Source organism: Penaeus vannamei, chromosome 22, assembly GCF_042767895.1.
Source record: "Penaeus vannamei isolate JL-2024 chromosome 22, ASM4276789v1, whole genome shotgun sequence".
NCBI lineage: Eukaryota > Metazoa > Arthropoda > Malacostraca > Decapoda > Penaeidae > Penaeus > Penaeus vannamei.
The window spans coordinates 34874902-34883160 of record NC_091570.1 but is presented as its reverse complement, the minus strand read 5'-3'; the positions used below and the strand labels follow the sequence as shown (position 1 = coordinate 34883160).

Below are 8259 nucleotides of genomic sequence, written 5' to 3'. Positions count from 1 at the left end.
CATCATTATCATTATACTCATGCTATATTCCTTTTTTTCCTGATAAAAGATGCATTTGATTGATTGATGGCAATAAACTATTTGACAGCTGATAGATTGGTGATGTTATATATTTCTCAATTACATTTTTGAAGTACAAGGATGCTACCTGAAGATATTGTAGCACCTAAACCTCCCCAACCTCTAAATTATAATTTTTTCGTAGATAGAATAAAAAAATACCATCACTTTATCTACATCACAGATAAATAATTATCTCTCCCATTAGATATAGAACCTCTGAATTATATTTTTCCGTAATTAGAAAAAAATTACCATCACTTTATCGACATACATATATCATTATCTCTCCCATTAGACGTAGAACCTCATGTATTTTCTCGATCGTGCTTGCTATTCGAACCTTTCAACCGAAGCACCACGTGACCACACTCGGGATGCGCGAACAAAGAAACACGAAACATTACTTCATACATTTTATTGTTTGGCTGCATGTACAGTCAACAGATGACAACATCGAAAGCTACACAGTCCTCACCATTCTCTTTCCTTCATCACTACCACTCTCTACGTGTCCCTTTTGTACCACATTTATCAGTTTGGAATATTACAACTCGAACTGATTCACATATCAGATTTCATTTTACATTTATAACATATATATTTGTGTATGTACCAAATATCGATTTAAAAAAGACAACGTGTTTCCATAGATTATCCATATATATTACAGGTTATTGGTTATGTGTGTGTGTGTGTAAATCTATGCCAATATCTTACACAACAGAGTAATTCATCCTGCTTTGATGTGTAACCTGAGATCTTGCCGCTACAGTGCGGTGATCGTAGCCTCATGGGGTGAAGACTTGACATTTTAAGACACCAATGTTAAGTTAGACTTTCCTCCTCCGGTTCACTTTCCTTCCCGATCACATTCTACACCATTCTCTTAGAAGTCTTTCGCATACCTTCACTTCTCCAAAACTGTCTCAGTCGACACATCCTTCTCATGCTAACTCAGAATATGCAAAACTTAATAAAGATAAATCATTTGCGCTGTGCAACATAACAAGGTAATATAGAGATCATTGACAACACTGACAACAAAAGATATTCAAATTTTAACATTTTCCCGCCAAAAGTCCGCCAGCCGAGCCGACCGGCCGCTTCAAGAAATCCCTAGTTGTGGCGCCGCAGCCGAGAGCTCGCGCCGGCCGCCGTGGCCCGCCGGCCGGACGAGCCTCGGCCGCGGACAAGCTACAATGTGTCAGGGGCTATACTGGATACCCTGTCTATACCACCATTCACAAAGCTTCCACGAGCCGATCACATTATGCATATGAACGGTGAGTCGAGTCTTCGATCATAGATTTCCATCATTAAAAAAAAAGGAAGCCAATCGCGCAAGTCCTTACATTGCAAACCAAAATGACGACCACGCCGCGCTTACAGTTAACTTAAATTAAGTACAGAAAATATAAAATCTCCGGTGTAGCCTACGACACAACGCTCCCAATCTCACAGACGGCGATGCTTCGTCATTTTGGTACTTGATGACATAAAATCCTATACACTATATACAACAAGGAATACAATATTCTCCATGGAACTCAAAAAACGAACTGCACAGAGGAACTAACGTACAAGCTCTGTATAGTAAAAACTATGCTACGGTGTTTATCTAGCGACCTCTCCGGGCTACGTGGCCTTGTCTCCTCATCACAACCTTGCCGTTATAACACATATATTTCTCAAATTACCAAATGTGAAACCACTTCACCTGAGATCTATTTCAGGCTACGCTCGCTCTCGCTCTCTCTCTCTCTCTCTCTCGCAAACAAATACTAACAAATCCATATATATATCTTTTTTTAAATGGATAAACATTAGCGTACGGGGCATGTTTTAATGTTTTAATAGCAACTCGTACTGGAATTTTGCAAGAAGAGATTATGATATCGCACGAGGGAAATTTAGATATATCTTTTGGTAGAAAAATATATATAATCAAACCGTTGCTTTAAACAGTGACATTTTTTTCAGTCCTGCATTGAATGGGACAAAATGTATTCTTTTCTTTCCATAAAATTTAAGCTTAGAATATAAACTCATTTTCATCGTATTAAATTATCCTAAAAGATCACATTTAAAAAAAAAATCCTCACTCACGTCTTTGCCAAGAATGCTTTTACAATTTTCATTTTCGTGTTCATTCACAAATTTGCAAATATTGATTGTTTTTTAGGCTGAGATTATTTTGGCATTTTGTAAGATGAAAATACGTATTTCATTATTCTTGCCCTTATTGTTTAGGAAGAAAAGGAAGAACAAAAAAACGAGAAAGATGACGAGTGGTGTTAGACGCTCAAGACGACTAATAATTTTTGGAGAAAATGAACCAAATTTTGTGGTTATCTGAATTAATTTAATAAAGAATGAGCGTGACAATAGCTAATCTGATTTGTAACAAAATTTACTTGTAACAAAATCTAATTTTAACTCGTACGAATAAACTGTATATATATATTTTTTAAATTCATCATGCTTGACTCTTTGTCTTAACAAAAAAGTTTTTACCATTTACTCGGCCAACAATCGAAAGCAAATCAGTTTTACGAATTAATTGAAGACGTGGTTATATGTGTGTGTGTGTGTATTTATATGTATTTGTATTTGTATATGTATATGCATGTGTGGGTACTGTATGTGTATATGTATATGTATATGTATGTGCAAGTGTGTGTGTGTGTGTGTGTGTGTGTGTGTGTGTGTGTGTGTGTGTGTGTGTGTGTGTGTGTGTGTGTGTGTGTGTGTGTGTGTGTGTGTGTGTGTGTGTGTGTGTGTGTGTGTGTGTGTGTGTGTGTGTGTGTGTGTGTGTGTGTTAGAACAATTTGCCAAGCGTCATGCATCTACACCACCTTGAAAATAACACAAGAGAAATGATAGGAAGCTAAAAAAGCTCAGGAAGCAAGAAACGAGAAAGAGTAAGTGTTTAATCGAAGCACCGAAGACCCCGTTTCCATTCATCAACAACTGCATAACAATTCCGACCCCGCCCGCCCCGCCCTCGCCGCCCTCGCCGCCCTCGGCCGACGACCCCGAAAACCCTGCCTCCCGCCCCCCTTCGTCGCCCGGGGCCTCCGTCGCGCACACGAGCCCGGGTCCGCGAGTCCGCCCTTCGCGACGCCGGCGGCCTGGCCTCCCGGCGCCCGAGGGGAGGTCCCCCGGCCGGCTCCTGCCCCTGGCGCCGCCCTCCGACGACGGCGGGCCAACCGCAGCAACTCCCGATCTCTGAAGACGAATCTGCGTAGCGAATTCGGCACCGCACGCGCACCAGCATTATGAATATTAGTATCATAGATGAACCAGGATAAAGACTCTGGAGCCACGTACGAAACAAGAACCAGCGTAAAGAATCTTAATTTCAATACATGAACCAGACAGTAAAAGGGATCTACGTCCATACGTGATTGTGACATTATAAACCAGTCGGAACTACAATATAAAACTAACAATTCTGCCGACTGCTTCAAGGCTCTGTTTCTAGTAAGACCTACGACATAAAAAATGTATGTACATAGGAATAAACTATTATGTACAAACGCCAGCCAGCGGAGTTTACACATACAGGTAACCTAATTCTCAAGTATTTGGTGAGGACGAGCGTTCACTCCCTGAAGGCTTGGTGGAGTAATCTGGCCTGGGTAAGTAACTGGCCCTCTCTCTGGTCAAGGGAACGGTTCCCCGGCGGTGCGAGCGCTGTGCAACACACGTAGATGTCTTCTGGTCTCCAGGCACGAGGCACGCAGCAGGTCCGTGCACACACCGCCCTCACCCGCCCGCGAGCCGACGACCTTGGGGCTCGGGTCATCCCCCGACGAGGCGACCACTGGCTGTTCACCAACTACTTGAGAGTTGGAGTCGTAACGTCCACATGCGATGCTACACAAAGAATACCCTGCCAGCAGAATGCATGCAGTTTGCTGCCCCATCCGTCAGTCCCATTTATGACGATTCACTTTTATGCTTGAACGTATGAACCATGAACAATGAGGCTTGACCAATAAACAAAAGATTACCTCGTCTAGGAACCAGCCTAATGGTTACAGCTCGACTGTTGCATTTAAGCATAGAACGACGGGTAAAATAGAGTTCAACAAATTACACACCAAAATGTCTGTTCACTCCACGGCTGACTGCTCCTTCAGGTATTTCGTGTGAAAGTCTTTTTTTCAAGGGATACAATCAGTTATTAATTGCCACTCGACCCCCGTTTCGCTTCGCCTCTGCAGCAAGAACATCGAAGCTTCTGCTTTATTTGCTCGGACATTCATCGTACGGCGCAGTTATGCGAGGCTAAAACTTCTTTTGGATAAATAATAACTGCGTGACTGACCTGGGCTGATGGTATTAAAAACGCGCGGATTTTTGTGGACAACAAAATGAGGGTAGACATTTTTTTCTGCATATGAAAATACAAAGGTTCATTGCTGCGTTACATAAGCTGGTCATTTGCTAAAACTGTAATTCTATTAAATTTATACAATGTATGAAAAGCACCATGACACTTTTCCACGACTGGCGATATTGGCGTGGGTGAGCAAGGAAATTTCCTCCGCCACTCCGGTTCCCTCGTGCACTGCGTCGGCTCCGCTCCCGGCGCTCACGCCCGCCGCCCCGCCCGCGCGGTCTGCGGCGGCGGGCGAACGGCGGCGAGCGCCTCCGCCCTGGCTCTCCCAGCCCGGCGAGGACGAGCTCCACGCCGAATCCCGACTCACGCGTCCTTCCGGCCCGGCTGTCTCCCTGGTGGCGCCGAAGGAGTCGTCGGCCGCCCGCCAGCATCAGGCAGGTGGGAAACCCTGCATATCACACTGAACATCATGCTTGGAGACGGCCGGCGCGAGTCCTGTCTCTCCCAGCCTCGCCTCCAGCACTATCTCTATCACAACATCTTTACAACAGAAGTTATTATTCATCGAAACCTATCGTTATCCACTTATCTTCTTCACAACCACCGCTATGGTTAAAGAGTTTCATCACAATCACCTTCACTTTCTTCTTGATAAACTCTTGATAGTTTGATTGTCTTTAGCAGTTGACACATCACACGTCGTCTTGGGGAGCGCCTAAGACGGCCACATCGGCTCCTTTCCCTTCCTTTCCGCGCCCATGAGGACGTCGCGTCAGCGTTCGCGAACTGCCAGGATCTGCGCGGCGCCAGCCCCGCCCGAGGCCGGCGGGAGGTTCTCCGTTTCCGTCCCTCCTGCGCGTAGGGGCGGAAAGGCCTCCTCGCCAGCGAGGCGGTGCTGGTCTCTGACCTGTCGCCGACCTGTCCGTCCGGCGCGAAGGGGAAAATCGCTTTGGGTCATAGTGGGAGAAAACATATAGCCCTGCTCTGGCGAGCTCCGGGATATATCTTTTCTGCATAAAATATCACAAAATTTGCTCGACATGCTCGTTCCGGGTCCGCCGCCGTCCCGCCCGCAGGCGAGGAGGCGGCCGGCGGCCCCAGCGCCTCGCCGCCGCGACGCTCGGGACGCGGTCCGGGGCGGCGCCGGGCCCCGCGCCCCAGGCCGACTCGGCCCGGCGGGAACCTCTTCATGGGCTGGGAAAGCTTCAAGCCGTCAAGCTGGTGATCCGATGTGTGCTGGTGATGCGTTCTTGCTAGCGATCAGGTCCTGGACCTCCGAGTCTTCCTCGCACCTGGAAAGGAAGGAGAAAATTAACCCAAAGGAATTTACCTTTCTCATGCAGCTCAGGATAAAACTAAGACAAAGCGTAAATAACCAATAAGACGCTTTTCTGAGATCTTATGTCTACGGGTGTGCTTACTATGGGAAACCAACACCTGTAGCGCTTTCAACACCAATCCAACATCCCAACATTTCGCAATAAAAAATACCTGTCGTCAATTACATTACAATAGAAAAAAAAAAAAATCATATCCACCGACGCTCCCTGACTCCCCCCCCCACCCCTACCTCGCAGCCCCTCAACCCCCCCCCCCCCCCCACACACACACACGACCCCTAGCGCAACCTCCAAGAACACTTTTCCCGCCAAAAACCCCTTCTTCCCCCTCCTCCTCTTCCTCCTCCGTGCAACAAAATCAACCCATCGCCTTATCATCATCCCCCCCCACCTTAAGTCAATCACGCAGGGAGGGGGATGATGGGGGAGAGAGGGAGGGGGGAGGAGGGGGGGCAACGCTACCTTCCGATGTACCCCAAGACGAATTATGTGATAAAAATTTCAAAACAAGATAATTACAGCGAACAAAGAAACCACCGGCGGGATTCGGTCGACGAAAACACCCGAGGAGGAGCCGGAACTCGTCTCGGGGAAAGAGGGGGGGGAGGGGGGGAGGAAGGGAGATTGGCGGAGGGAGGAAAAGAGGGAGGGAGGGAGAGAGAGGGAGAGAGGGGGTGAGAGGAGAGGAAGGACGATGGGGAGAATAATGGGGAGGAGGAAGGAGGCGGGAAGAAGGAGAATAAAGGGAGAGAGAGAGAGAGAGAGAGAGAGAGGGAGGGAGGGAGGGAGGGAGAGAGAGAGAGAGACAGAGAGAGAGAGAGACAGAGAGAGACAGACAGACAGAGAGAGAGAGAGAGACAGAGACAGACAGACAGAAAGAAATAGAGACAGAAAGAGAGAGAGAGACAGAAAGAAAGAGAGAGACAGACAGACAGAAAGAGACAGACCGACAGACAGAGACAAACAACGGGAGAGACCGAGGAAGCCGCGCTGCGATGTGCGAGAGAGAGAGAGCGAAATCTTTGTACGAGTGTGGAAGCATGGAGGAAAGACGCATGGAGGGGGAGGGACGGAGGGAAAGATGCATGGAGGGGGAGGGACGGAGGGAAGATAGATGGAGGGCGGATTTTAAGGGAAAGTGGAGAGTGCGGAGATGGAGAAGGAGAGAGGTAATGGAGGGAGAGACAAATAGAGAATACAACGAGAGGGGAAGGATGAGACAGAGCGAATAGACAAACAGATAGATTGCCAGAGATTGAGCGAGAGAGAGAGAGAGAGAGAGAGAGAGAGAGAGAGAGAGAGAGAGAGAGAGAGAGAGAGAGAGAGAGAGAGAGAGAGAGAGAGAGAGAGAGAGAGAGAAGACAAAGAGAGAGAGATAATACAAAGAGAGAGAGAGAAATAAGATAAAGATAAAAGAGAAACAAAAGAACTACCGAACAGCATCCATAACGAGCTTAAGGAAACTTTGCAAGATTAAAATTGACAGCAAACGCAAAACACGGCAGGCAGGTAATGTGGGGGATATTGCATTATTTACTGGGATTTAATGAAGTCAGTCCCATTGGCACTCGGGATGGGAACCCTGCCGAGTAATGGCTTCGAACAGTCTCTCTAGATGTTGGCACTCTTGGGTGCGGGGGGGGGGAGAGAGAGAGAGAGAGAGAGAGAGAGAGAGAGAGAGAGAGAGAGAGAGAGAGAGAGAGAGAGAGAGAGAGAGAGAGAGAGAGAGAGAGAGAGAGAGAGAGAGAGAGGCCGTGGCACCCGAAATCTTTCATTTCCAGATCAGATTGGGTATTTTGGCACTGTTTATCTACCGGTGTCAAGTCGTTTCTCTTGATCGTAGTTTTATCATCAAAGGTTGTTTATAAGTGACGTGTATTTCGATCCTACACATTTGATAAGTTTATAAGTGACGTGCATTTCGATCCTACACACTTAATAAGTCTGTAAATAAAGCTTAAATTTTTTTCTCCCTTTAATTCCGACAACAAACAGCCACATAGGCCTCCTTCTCCTCCTCCAATCCCACGTTGTTTACTGTTTTGCCAACTCGCCACTTCATTATCTAAATGTAAGTGCGCCGACGTTTTCATAATGCAACACTTAAGTGGATTAACAGCTCAAAATACATCATTCATTTCTCGTTAGCCGAAGAAAGTTCTTGCGTAAAATGTACGAGTGTGTGTTTGACGCCCGACGTGAATTGGGGTCGGAGTGGCAGCGAAGGGGGGGGGGAAGGGGAAGAGGGGAAGAGGGGGAGGAGGGGAGGGGGGGAAGAGGGAGTAGGGGGAGGGGGGGAGGGGGAGAAAGGGAGGGGGGAAGAGGGGAGGGGGAAAGGGAGAGGGAGTACGGGAGGGGGAAAGGGAGGAGGGAAGAGGGAAGGGGGGAGGAGGGAAGAGGGGAGGGGGGAGGAGGAGGGAAGAGGGGAGGGAGAGCGGATCGGTTCGCTGGAGGATAAAAAAAGAAAAAAAATATTCTTAGACGATGGAAGTCGGTGATCGGTTAAAA

General features: G+C 47.2%; 1 protein-coding gene across 3 annotated transcripts in view; it reads right to left on the bottom strand.

The window, feature by feature from the left end:
* Positions 1–462: 462 nt before the first annotated feature.
* Positions 463–8259, bottom strand: part of foxo (forkhead box, sub-group O) — a 377629-nt gene continuing 369832 nt past the window's right edge. For all 3 annotated transcript variants that reach the window (XM_027372266.2, XM_027372265.2, XM_070136907.1), the window contains one exon: positions 463–5703. The gene's annotated coding sequence lies outside the window, so the exon portion shown is untranslated. The remainder of the gene's footprint in view (positions 5704–8259) is intronic.